The 13281-nt window shown below is 40.5% G+C and overlaps 1 protein-coding gene across 11 annotated transcripts in view; it reads right to left on the minus strand.

Moving 5' to 3' along the window:
* neo1a (neogenin 1a) overlaps positions 1 to 13281 on the minus strand; it is a 629602-nt gene that overhangs the window by 35796 nt on the left and 580525 nt on the right. The gene's annotated exons all lie outside the window — the stretch shown is intronic.

A 13281-nucleotide genomic window follows, 5' to 3' on the forward strand; every position in this document is an offset into this window, starting at 1 on the left:
AGAAATGTTTGTGATTTCATTTGGTCTTTTTTTTGGAGGAGCAATTTGCGGTCAGTGAGATCTGCTTTCCATTTGCCTGGCAAAAACAAAATCATACGGAAAGAATGTCTGTTTGACATTTCCATTTGTTTGCAGGTCAGAGAGATTGACTAGAGGGCAAAGATGAAATACAGAGAAGGAACACAGCAAATGTAGTGTGCCAACGGTGTATTATTACTAGAGAAATTGTTTTAAAATGCAAAGCGGCTGCTGGCATATTGGTCTGTCATGGCATGTGGAGTAACCACTAACTTGGCTTTCAATATCTGTTTACATTTCAATTTCCCAGAGTTCAGTGACTTTTGTGATTGAGGTGATATGAAGGATTTGCTGTTTTTTTTCTTCCAAAAGAATCACATGGTCCAAATGCTTTTCTGTACATAAACACTCGCACACACTGTTGTGGTCCATGTGTTTATCAAGAACTCACTTTCTGCATCTGCACAAACCTCTGAAGGAGCATTAGATTTATATTTATGTGACAGTGTTTGAATGTTTGTTTACATCTGTGTGAGTGCAGACAGTGTAAACTCTGCAGTCTTTGGCCAGTAACAACTTTTGTGCTCTGCACTACAGCACCTTGGATTTAAAACTAAACGATTGCACACTATCTAATCTTTAATTTCACATAATTTGCCACAAACGTAAAACAAAAACAAAATCCATTCAACATATATAAAATGTGGTTGTAAAAAGTGAGGTCTGACCGAAGCTGCAACACAGAGATTTGAACTCAATATCTACACTTCTTGCTTTTTCAAGGGGATTTCTGCCTTCAGAAAGTAAGACACATGCTCAATGTACTGAGGTCAGGCAACTGATGTGGCTAGTGAAGATCATTCCACTGGTTGTCCCTAAAAAAACAGAAAAACATTACTTGTCTTGTCTGTATGATCAGAGGGAAAAAGTAAACCAATATTTAAAAAGGGCTAGGACTCCTACACTTGGCTGTCAACAACCTCAAAGCCATGGTTTCACTTCAAATTCAGTTTGCTGGAGTAGAGCCAAAAAAACAGGAAAACATACCATCCTCCTAACACTTTCTGACTTCAGTGTAAATTACCAGATGCCGAACAATTATCCTGATTTATAAAGAACATACACACACACACACACACACACACACACACACACACACACACACACACCAGAAACAGCACAACACCCTAGTGTCTCACATCACGCTGGTGATGGGGTTATCATAACATAATCATAAGCAGGCTCACAGGATAAACAAAAACTTGAAGTCTGTTTGTTGATGAAGAAGCACTTCCAGAATTACTAAAATGTGAACACACAAAAGAAAACATTCCTAGGGACAGAGGGCATTATAGCAAATACGGTTAAAAACTCGTATTCACACTGGCAATGCAGATAAAGGTTCACTCATTATAAATACAGAAAAAACTAAACCAGATATAAACAGGTCTAAAACAAAGACAGAAATACTAAATCTAATATTGGTTCACAGACAATAGAAACAAGAGGGAGATCAGGAAAAGAAATAGAGAGATTTGTAACTGCAGTCTTCTTAAGTTTGGATTAGTAGACCCAAACCCCAACTAACTAACCAATCATAACTCTTACATCTATAACCAAAGGCATCTGACTGGTAAATGTGCGACAGCGGCTGCAGAGAGCCTAGGAGGTAGCGATACCCAAGAGGCTGTATCCAGACCTTCAAGTATAAAGTCTCTAATCTAGAAAGGCTTGCCAAGAGGCTCATGTATACTGTATGTATATATGAGTTGAGAGAGAGGGAAAAATCATGATGAAAAGCTCTGAGAATGGACAAAAGACTTCTCAGTGTCTGTTGGACCGCTACTGTAAGAGAACTGAACAACCTGACAGTACTGACAGAATCAAAACTTTTAAACAGATTATTTGAATCGATATTAATTAGGCAGATAGTTATTGGTACAATTCAGAAGTAAAGAGATTAAATAAACTTCATGGAAAATCAGTGATTGTCCCTTCAAAATTAAGGTTGCATAAAATTACAGGAGGCAAATTCAGCAAAAACAATTAGCATTCTATGAAAACCAGTCTGTAAAAATCTTTTTACATTATTTAGAGGAAGATAATAAAATTAACAATTTAGAAATGAATGTGCATACTGACTGTGATACATATATTTAGTTAGGAAGTATTAAAAGCCATGGAAAGGTTTGAGGGCTTAAGCCATGTCAATAACTAGGGGAGCACTATTTGACAACCTCAAGCAATGCTTCTCACACATATAATAGGAAATAATAGAAAGGCTTTGCTGTTATCAGCAAATGCCCAGTTTTTCCTTTAAAGCCCATTTCCTTCCCTTTGAAGGGAAAACAGTTTGAAATACTAAACCCTACAAGTAGGACAGGATCCCATGTGTCCCAAAATATGTTTCACGTTAGACAGTTTTGCATGGTTTGGAGTTGAACCACCGCTTGTTGATTGAGAGAAGAATGAGGCATGACAGACGTTAGGGGAAGCTTTTAGACACATAAAAAAGAAAACCCAACCATATCTTTGGCTTTGTTGCTACAGGCATACTGTACTGTAGTAGAGGAATTATTTTGGTGCACCGTTCAGAGAAAAAAATTACACAGTTTAGGCTGTAGCTCTGCTATAAAGTGGCAGGTTCCTCTCATAGGTCAGAGGAGGTTACTTAAGATGGCACTGAAAACAGGTCACACTGCCTTGCAGACACTTTGGTCACTACCTTAATTCTGTGAGTAAATTTGTCCATCAGTACCCCCTTGCCCAGTGTGGATCTCAGAACAAATAAACTGAGAGAAGAGTTTGGATGTCTCTCCTGTTTGAAGTAAATACAATGGGAAATACCAAACTTTAGTATAATCTTGAAATCAGTGTCAGGTCAGACAAAGAGATTCAGTAAAGCCTGATAAGAAATGCATTACGAGATAGGCAAAGGAGGGGAAATAAAACCATTAGTTATAGTTTCCATCTTCAGACACCTTGTATCTGTAGGTAATTGACATGCTGGGCAGTTTTCGGTGTCTTTCTGACAATCTGTCTTGTACATGCATGCCTAGAATTGTTACAGTAAGGAGGTGTCAGCCTCCCACTACCGCTGCCAAGCTCTATTCATAGCTGATTAATAGTGTCATTAGTCTCTGTGCCAGAGGTAATGAATGGCTGGCATTAAGGCTTAACGAGGAAGGTTACTCTAGATCTGCATAATAAATCTGGGAAACCAATACGCAAAACAGTCAAGACAAAGACATGCATAGCAAAACATTCATCTTAATATTTAATGGAAGTAAAAGCTGTTTCTGAAATTAAAATAATTAGAGTTGTGTTAAAGTTGTGATTAAAGCCTCATAACTTCAACTTTTATCTTCTGTTGCTAACTCCATAATCCTTTGCTGTGTTCCCCAGTGAGCGAAGCTGTGAAGTTATACCAAGTAGCCTTTTCATCATCTGGTCTGAGTACACAGATAAGAGCGCCTACCTCACTGGCTCCGACTATGCACCTCCACCAAGAGAGCATAAATCTACTGAATTTAGATATCTGCCAGAAGCACCCACAGCACTGTAACTACAGGTACCCTTTTCACAAGGAATTCAGCAGGCCATGCCGGCCTCTTGGAAAATGTTTTTTTCCAGGACTAGTTTCCATGTCTAATATGGTTCAATAATGATGACTGCTTGAGAGACAGATCCAGCACAATGCTAATGGTCCATTACTGAGTCACTACTTTTATCTGCCACAGGATGAAGACAGCAAGAATGAACAATATAACATCATAGTCCTCAGCCTTCAGAAAAACACAAAGCAGACTGTCAATTACAACTGGCAGGCTTTTTCATGTTTCATACGAACATGTAATAGTCGCATGATGAGAAAATGTATGCCTATATAAACTAAACAGCACATAACTGGGCTTGTGGTTGAAGTGCATGAAAGTGATTACAGAGAAATCATCGATCCCTTTCATTAAAATGGAAAGGTAAGCAACAACAGAACACTTTAGTTACTTTTATGGGTTCTCAAGTAAAATGTTGGTTCCTTAGAGCAACTGCTGACAACTAAGGTGTTTTTTTCCCCAGTCTTGTTCCCCTCGCTCTCTTTAAAGATAAGACTGGAAAGATGAGCAAGTCTGACAGCTCATGACATCTGAGCAGCTCCTTAATGCGCCAACAAAGGAAACTGAGTCAGAAAAAAAAGACACACATTTCAAGTAAAGACTAAGTGAGAGGTGAAGAGAGAAATGGCGGGATGAAAAAGAAGGGCTGACCAAGCATGGCTTTTTTGTTCTCTTCATTTCCTCTCGAGTACCTTGTCGGCAACAATAATAAACTCAATTTTTCATCCAATCAAATTATATAAACAACAAAAATGCAAGAAATTCATGAACAAAGGACAAAAATGCACCGTGTACTCTGTTCACCTCATCACTGGCCGAGGGGATACTGACAGAGATACAGTATCAGATTGGTGGAGTATATCAGTAACTGCACACATTCTCTTTCACTGTGATAATCAGAGACATTCACGATTTAAGTGCAGCTCAAACCTCATAAAGGATTAAATTGACGAGGTGTTCCGACTCAGTGACATAATCCGAAGAGAAAAAAAGTCTTTGTCTGAAACCGATTCTCCAAAAATATCAAACAGCATCTGCCATCATATTCTAGGGCATTATGATACTTTGCCCAGGAGATAAATAAGCTTTTATTAATTAACAAAAAATACAAGGCAATCCCAAAAATGAATCACTTTTTCCTCAGTGAGTCTTGAACGACTGAAATATTTTTCTGCAACAATCTTTAGGTGTTTAAGATGCTGATGGTGGGGCTAGAGGGGACACATGAAAGTCACTTCAAGCTTTTGATGTTAGTGCCAGCTCATTCTATTACTGCTGCATGCTTTACAATGCAGAGGGTGTGTAGTTTAACATTCTGACAAACATTTAAAAAAGCATAACTCAGCTTATCCGCCTCAATAAGCACAGACCATAAATACTGCTATAAAGGGTTTGGAGTGGGTCACAGATGTATTTATGTCTCCACACTCCCTAAACACTCCTGTGGCAGCAGAGACAAAGTGTGATGCGAGAAGACCCATCTGATACATCCATGGGACTCCTGGATGCCATGTGGTGATGCAGCAAATGCTTTAGTAGGAGGGGTGTTTGTACTTCCAGGGATGGTCTCTTTATCAGACGGCTAAAAACGCTGAAAGTCCCTTCCAAACGCAAAGGAGATTTCCTCCTAAATAGCACAGTTTTCTCAGTTCTACATCTATCTCGCTTTTCACATCCAAAATCAACATTCTCAAATTCCCTGTGGGCCTGCATAAACAAGTAGAAGGCATTTGCATGGGGTATTTTTTGGATGGGATGATGGTATGTCTTCGTTTGCATCCACTCCTGGCCCTACAGCAATTTACTTTCTAGTAATTTGGTTTTTATAAAAAAAGTGACAATCCCTGCTCTGGGTCCTCAAAATAAACACTAAGCAGGGGGATTTGATGTGTGGGAATGTGTAAAATGCCATATATATTCCACTGAGACAAAAAAAAACATCAGAGCAGCCACAGATCCCAACACGTAGAGGAAAACAAACGCCCCTATTTGGAAATGACGACAGTAATTGAATGGGGTCTAGTTAATCAATAATTAATCATCCACTGTGTGTACATACTGCGTCTCTTCACCATCAAACACATGTACCCCCTTGATCCGTGAGCCACTGGTGAGTTAATTTGGGTGTGATTGCTTTGTTCCCCTGAACGCCTCACTTCAACACACACACACACACACACACACACACACACACACACACAGAAACATGCACAATCATGAGGCCAACAGCTGCTTGCCCAGACTTGGTATGCAAATTAAGATGTGTCACTATGCTATACAATGTAAACTCCCTCCGTTTCCACTTTGACAAATCTGCATCATATGCATCACATGCTCCACATGATGGCTGGGAGAGGAAAGCGACGCCTCTTGGGCTCGCCTTTCAAGCAGATCAAAACAGCCAGTGATGCTGCACATCTCCAGAGCATTTCGCCACCAATGCCCAGGACTGGAAACTAGCTTTTCTTTCTGAACTGCCTGCCTTTGTATCTTATTACCTTGGAGGTACAAGAACACAATTCAGCCTTTCCAGGGGAACAGAGAAAGCCTGGAATTAATTAATTGATTGCAGAGAAAGCTCTCTGTACACTGTATGTGTGTACACATGCAATTGGAACATTTTATGTATAAAGTGAGTGGAGCTGAAAACCAGGAAAGGGCTGAAAAGGTCAAATAGGATGTTTGCAGAAGTGGGAGCAGCTGCATTCCCCTTGGGAGACTCACTAACAAATAGTCCAGCTAATCAGACTCCCACCAATAAAGAGGCTCCCCTGGATTAGACCAACTGAGAAGCAACTATCGCACTACGCTAGCAGGCAGCGGGGTGCCCACAACCCACTGTGATGTTACTCACTATTCTTAGGTTATGGAAACTGGGAGGCTCAGCAAAGAGAAGTGGGTGGGTGCTAACAGGAAAAATAAAAGCTCCAGCTTTGGTGGGGCCGCTCACAGGGGTCAGCTGCCTGCAGCTAAGGGAAGGGTGTGAAGGAAAAGTGATATTTTTGTGCCATGTGGTACTTCCAGTTACTGCACCCAGAGGACTCTCCACATCCAAAAACATCAGATCGGCATCCTGAATGAGTGTGTGTTGGAAGGATGGTGTTATACCGTAAATAAGGGCACGTGTTAGTAAGGTGTGTAAAACAGGCAGTAACAGAAAAGCAGATCTCTCACACATACATACGCAGTCAGGACTAAAACTGGTGTTGATAACAAGACTGACCTTCAAAAAGCAGCACTGACGCAGGTACTGAAGCCTATTTTAATCCTTTTTGTGCTTTTCTGTTCAAAACAAGAGCAAAATAGGCACCCATAACATTTTGCAGTTAGCACTTAGGCAACAGACCATTTATAAATGAGGCAAAGCCTTTCACCACGGTTGAGTAAATACAACCCATAGAAAAGTTCAGCCCGTGCTGTGAGAACCTCAGCTTGTAAACACACACATACACACTCCGCACCATCCCTGAGAGACAGAGACACAACACAAACACTTACTTCGCCATCAGCGCCTGTACAAACAGCAATTTGGTGTAGGCTGATTTTAGCTCTTTACAATCAATTTAGGCTACAATCCCTCTCATCAGCTTCCTACAGCCCCCAGTTGGGGAACACATTCACTAATCACTATCACTAACATGGTGCGTGTGCATGCCAAAGAGATTTTGTGTGTATATTTCAGCTAAGACACTGTGGGCACATTTTAGGCTTTATCCCCAAATTAGAATTTCAATGTATTTTGCTATGAGGCAGAATTTAGTGTGATATATTCACATTTACATATAATTAATATTCTCCATATAATGCCCATGATTTGTTTTTATATTGCCTTTTCATGATCACAAACATCTATAAATATAACTACAATGTTCTAAATAAAACAATGTTATCATATTTGTTTAATCAACTATAATCCACCAACAGCAAATGATACTCCACACTGTAAGTTAAGATAAGGTACTTAACATAATAGGACCCATAGTGTATAATAGCACCCGCAGCTACAAGTGGTGAATGTAAAATTCTGCTTTTGGAGAACAGGTAAATTCAGTGTTTATACATGTTTTTTTAATGGAAAACTACTTTTTGGAGGCAATTTTATCCCCAAGTTACACTTAATTAGCTTGTGCTTAGTACCAACAACACACTCCTCTCCCCTTTTAGGCGTTTTATCTCTGTTTCTGCTGCATCATTATAATGGGATGTTCATTATGATATAATGTTGACTTTTGGAAATTGCAATTTCAGAAATAAACAACTCCCCAAACTGAAGCAACAAAAATTACCACAGAGTTGAATCAACACCTCTCTAACAGATTGAACATTACAAAGTTCATGAAAATAGCAATTGTTGCAAGATGCCTGCAATGGACTGCATTATGCTGTCGCATATTCCTGTCAGGCATTTTTACCCAGTAGCTACTGTACAGTATTGTGTGTGTGCAGTCAGTAATTTAGATCTAGTATATAGCAGATTTATAGAGAAACAAAGAGAGTCAAGGCAAGCGAGAGCGACCTTGACACGATGTTTGCAGCCTTGAACGAACAATGAGAAACAATTTAGTTTGATCAATCAGTAAACATAATTAGTTTGTGCCCCTCTGACCTCGTGAAGGCCTCATGAAGGGAGTCACCATACAGTAAAGGAATTATGACCATATGTGTGCACGCATGTGCATCCCAGCAGTACATGACATGTTTAAATGTCACATTTTCACACTGGTGCCTTCTGTTGTAACTAAACTTACGATGCGGACCGTGCCAACAGAGAACATGGTGCACAGCCCTGCACTGTGCTGACACATTCACATGCTCACAATGTTACACATTCACTCCAGCTGGCCTGGCCATGACCCTGCTAGCAGATGATGGAGCACACCGTATTCCCTGAAGTGGGCCAGAGCTTTTATTCAGTCCTGGTAGAGTCTGGATGGAGGGAAGGGTCTTTTAGCAGCCTATTCTCACTTCTTGATTTGAACAGGGAATAAGGGTGGCGCTCTGATGTAGTGGAAGGATCCCCCGTCTGTGGCATTTTGGCTACAAATGTTTTAGAGGCATTTTTTACTGCTCTGCCTACTCAAACTTGACAGTCTCCTTGTTGTTTAATCATGATCTAGTTACATTTTATATTACATGGATTCATAATAAAGTGAATTTTTTTCTTCAACACCAGCTAGAACTGCTACTGCAGTATACCCCAATGACAGCAGTACGGGGATGCAGAGACCTCCTTTTAAGTATTTATCTATACTTTCAATTCAAGTACTTCTTGATCTTGTATTAGAAGACAACAATAACGCTTCAGCATAAATAATTATTTGTACATTAAACCCTTCCTGCTTGCATTTCTGCACATAATGATAACAATGATAGAGGCTGCTCTGTTCCCGTCTCTCATGTGTATCAGAAGTCCATGTGGAAAAAATGACTGCTTGTGTTGAAATAGTTCTGTTTGGAAATGTTATCTCTCTTAAGTCTTACTCTCTTTTTGTTGTTCACGGTGTGAGGAAGAAATGCTTCTGGCAACCAGGTCTGTCCATAAGCTTCTAGTCTGATTTTGTGGCTATTTTTCATTAGAATGAATGGTTGGCTGCATGATTGTTAAGTACTTGTTCAACAGTATAACAGTACTGAAGGCTCCATGTTGCCTCTAATTGGTTTATCTTCAAATCCTTCACAGGCAAGGTTAAACTTCCGTTTCATGTGTTTCCAACATCTAAATAAAGCGTGTGTGGGTTTTTCTTGACTTCTGGATCCTTTCTGAGACATAATCTTTATTAGGTGTTAACTGTCTTGGCCCAGACCAAAGCTAATGACATTCAATGGTTGTATCTCCTTTCGACTATGCCAAGTCATCTGCAAATACAGGGAGGGGAGACTGGTTTCTGTGTCACTTCACAGGGAGGTCTGGTGCTCATGACTGCTGTAATTAATTGATTTATTAATGAAGTTACGGTATGTGTGACTCTCTAAATATCCCTTCCTGAATCTCACTTTGTCAGCTTTGGGGACAGCACACACGTCAGTTTATCATGCCAGCACTCCTGATGCCTGCACTCATAAATACAAAGTGATGGAGGGAGAGGAAAACCAGGAGACATGGTGAGCACTCAGGCAGTGATGAGGCATCTCCATCTCCCAGCGGGGGTCTCGTACCTCTGATCAGGGGGGAGGACAGGACTCTTCTGTTTGCTGCCACAGGTCGGGGAGGGGGGTTAATGACAGCATGGCTGGATAAAGGGGATGAGGAAGGCAAGAGGAGGAGGATGAGGAGGGATAGAGGTAGAAAGAGAGAAGCAGAGAGAAAGGTAAAGAGAAAGAGATGAAAGAGACGGAGGGATCGAGAAGGACTGCTTTAAGCTTTGGATTTAACAAAAGCTTGAATACATGCATTTGCATTAGAAATAGTGTGTCATCTTTCTTTCGTTGTAAAATGACCTGAATAATTGCAAGGAAAACTAGCCTACAGGATAAAGAAGCTAAAATGTATGTAGCTGTGTTGCACAGCATCAAACGTCGACTGATGTTTTTAAAATTGTGTTATCTCTTACCCGAAGTTGGCTAAGTATTTAGTGAAACGTCTCCCCTTCCTTCATCTCAGTGAAATTCACTTGCAACAGTCGTGGCTAAAACAGCATGAGGGCTCAAAGCTTGTACACCAAAACAAGCTTTCAGGCTCTCTAGTGAAGTACTTGGTTTGGGCACTAGGAGGCAAAATGTCAAAATATTACTGCATCAGCTGTGGAAATGGAGAGAGAGACAAACTCAGACAGAGGAGCACTTCTATATTGAAGCAAGCACATCATATAGAAGGAGAAAAAATAAGCATTCACATGCAAATGTAAGTGCATCTCTTGAATTTATGCAAACATAAAAAAAAAAAGGCAAAAAACACGCACTTAAGGGCAAACCACAAAGTGAGTGCATCCAATTCTCTTTTGTTTGCCAATATTAAATGCAGATCTGTCCACAATTTTCATATTAAAGCTTTTAGGTGCTTGAATCTTAAACTTGCCATTTTTGACAAGTGGGCATCCAGTTTGAGTTCCCAGTGATTGTTAAAATGAGAATACATAAAGCTGAAAAACATGCAGTGGCTTTTCTTTTCTCTTGCGAATGTCTCTTTCTAAATTGTAAAAGCTATATGCAACTCTCAGAGCCAGCTATTCCAAAAACTAAATATTTATTCGTTTCATTTTAGTGTGCCACCTTATCAACTTCAAACACAGACTCAGTCTTTGTACCGTATATGGAAAGATGGCAATCATATAAACAAGTGCTTTGTCTAGGCGTGTACAACTTCAAAGTTGAAAAATTTAACCCATTTCCTCTCCAAGCTGTAATTGCCGCCCACAGTATCATGCATAAATGCGTCACATAATCATGTGCCTGGAAAAGGCCACAAATTGCTGCTGCACACTGTCAATAGATGACATGTGATAATCCCATCATCACACGATAATCCCTTAAATAGCATATCCACTGCAGCTGAGTAACCTCCGTCACAATCATCCTGACAATAAAGTCTACATGTGGGCAGCGAATATCAAAACTGCCAGCTGGGAATCATCACAATGGCCATTAGTGATTGTATTTATAGTTTAGTGAAGTATGGACAGGCCAATCTGCAGTCTCACATACAGTCCCCATATGCTGAATCAAACTTGTAATTGATTCCAAATACTGCACATGTGGGCTGGATTTAACACAATGAACCTAAAAAAGCTGTTTCTAAACAATCACCTAATTATACGTGAGAACTTCTTTTGCATTTGTCAGTGGGGAAAATTCATAAATTAAATTCTTTCTTGCTTCTCTGTGGCAAAACGAAATGACTTACAACAGAAACTAAACTAAAACTATACAAACTTCCAGCACTTCCAAAAGACGACAAGTCTGAATATGGCAGTTTTACAAGGGACATTAAGAGGCACTTACTTGGCCTGCGTAATTAGGTCCCCTTAAGGTCTACTTTTGGCATTTGTGCTCCCATTTACCCACATCTGTTTGCAACTAGTTGACCAATATTGCACATGGCTGTGGAATGTCCAGGAAAATTGTTCAAGACTGCAATCTGCAGCCCTATTTTTGACCTCCATTCCCCCGAAAATCTGTTTTTCAAGATTTTAAGGCTGCTGAAGCAAAGTGAAATAATGTGAACTTTGAGGGGGGAAAAAGCTTTCTTTTTTCCTCTGCAGCAGTTTGTTCATGTGCTACATCTACTGGAGTTCAAAGCCAAGAGTATTGATACAAAGCACATATCACTATAAATAACAGTCAAGATGCTGTACACATGCTAACAGCTGACCTTTTTCCATTCCAAACATCCACCAGTGGGAATCATCAGTGGAATCACTTTTGACTGCAGCTGGCAGCATCAAGATACAAAGATTATAAGCACTAATGAATATTAGCCATCTTGTAGCCGCTGGGTGTTTAGATGCAGTTCACCCCCATTGATTTCCCTGTTGGGTGAAGACAACTTTATCCCTGTGGCAAGTCCCTGGTTTATCTCCCCCGACCGCAAGGCAGCTGACAGACAGACAGGGTGTTTTCCTTGCCCAGTTTCTGGATGATTCAAGCCTGGCAGGTGTAAGCAGGATACCTGACTCAGGCGAAACACACATGGGGCAGCAAAGAGCAGGAGGGGTGTTGGCTTAAGAGAGAGTTAGGAAGTGGACAAAGACGCCCAGCTGTGAGGGGGCAGCCATATAGGGGCAACATTCAAGGCAGCACAATTAACACAAAGCCCAGTGTGTTGGATTATTACAGAGAGCAGGTGGCTGTTTAAGACACCGAGAGAGAAAAAGTAGGTGGAAGTGGTGAGAAAGGTGGCAGATGGCTCTACACACAGCAGCAGGAGGAAAGAGAGAATAATACAACAGAGGAGAGACTCTATGGAAAGAGATACTACTCTAATAGAATTTAAAAAGATTCATTTCAACCTTACATCACAGAGCCGTACCCACAAAACACTAATAGCTGTAGAAAATGAGCTGATTTCAAACATGTTCTCATTGATTCCCCATTTCACCTTTGAGAGAGGAAATTACTCTGACACAGTGAAGCGAGCATTTGTGGAGAGTGCCGCTGTGGATGTGTCTATACAAGCACCAAACGTCAATAATTTACAGGAAGAATAAACAGTATCACTGCGACTTGGTTATTTTTTATCTGAGACTCAGATGATGACCGGTTAATAAACTGATGAATAAACAGTAAACTTGAAAATGTTCTGGTGGTAAGTGTGTTTGGATTAGTATTACTGTGACCAAGACAGAGGTACATACTCAAAAGAAAGGAATATATTCTCAGAGATATTTATGGATTAAACAGAGATTTATTTCTTCAAAGCCCCACTTACGGCAGACCCCGTGTACAAGGCCAGCTGCCTCAGTAATTCATCCCATTTATCATCAACTCAAACAAAAAAAGAAAAGACTTGGGACCTTGTAAAATGGCAAAACCCTAATCAATGATGTCACACAAAAACACAAAATGAGCTGCAGTTCATCACCATTTCTGACTGAGGGGGTGACACAGCTAGGGGGCCACCGGTTGGACACTGCTCTGCTAATCCATTAGCCACCTGCTTCAAGAGTGTGTGTGTGTGTGAGAGAGATGAGGGGGGGGGGGGGGGGGGGGGGGG

The sequence above is a fragment of the Micropterus dolomieu genome, linkage group LG20, assembly GCF_021292245.1.
Source record: "Micropterus dolomieu isolate WLL.071019.BEF.003 ecotype Adirondacks linkage group LG20, ASM2129224v1, whole genome shotgun sequence".
NCBI classification, from domain to species: Eukaryota; Metazoa; Chordata; class Actinopteri; order Centrarchiformes; family Centrarchidae; genus Micropterus; species Micropterus dolomieu.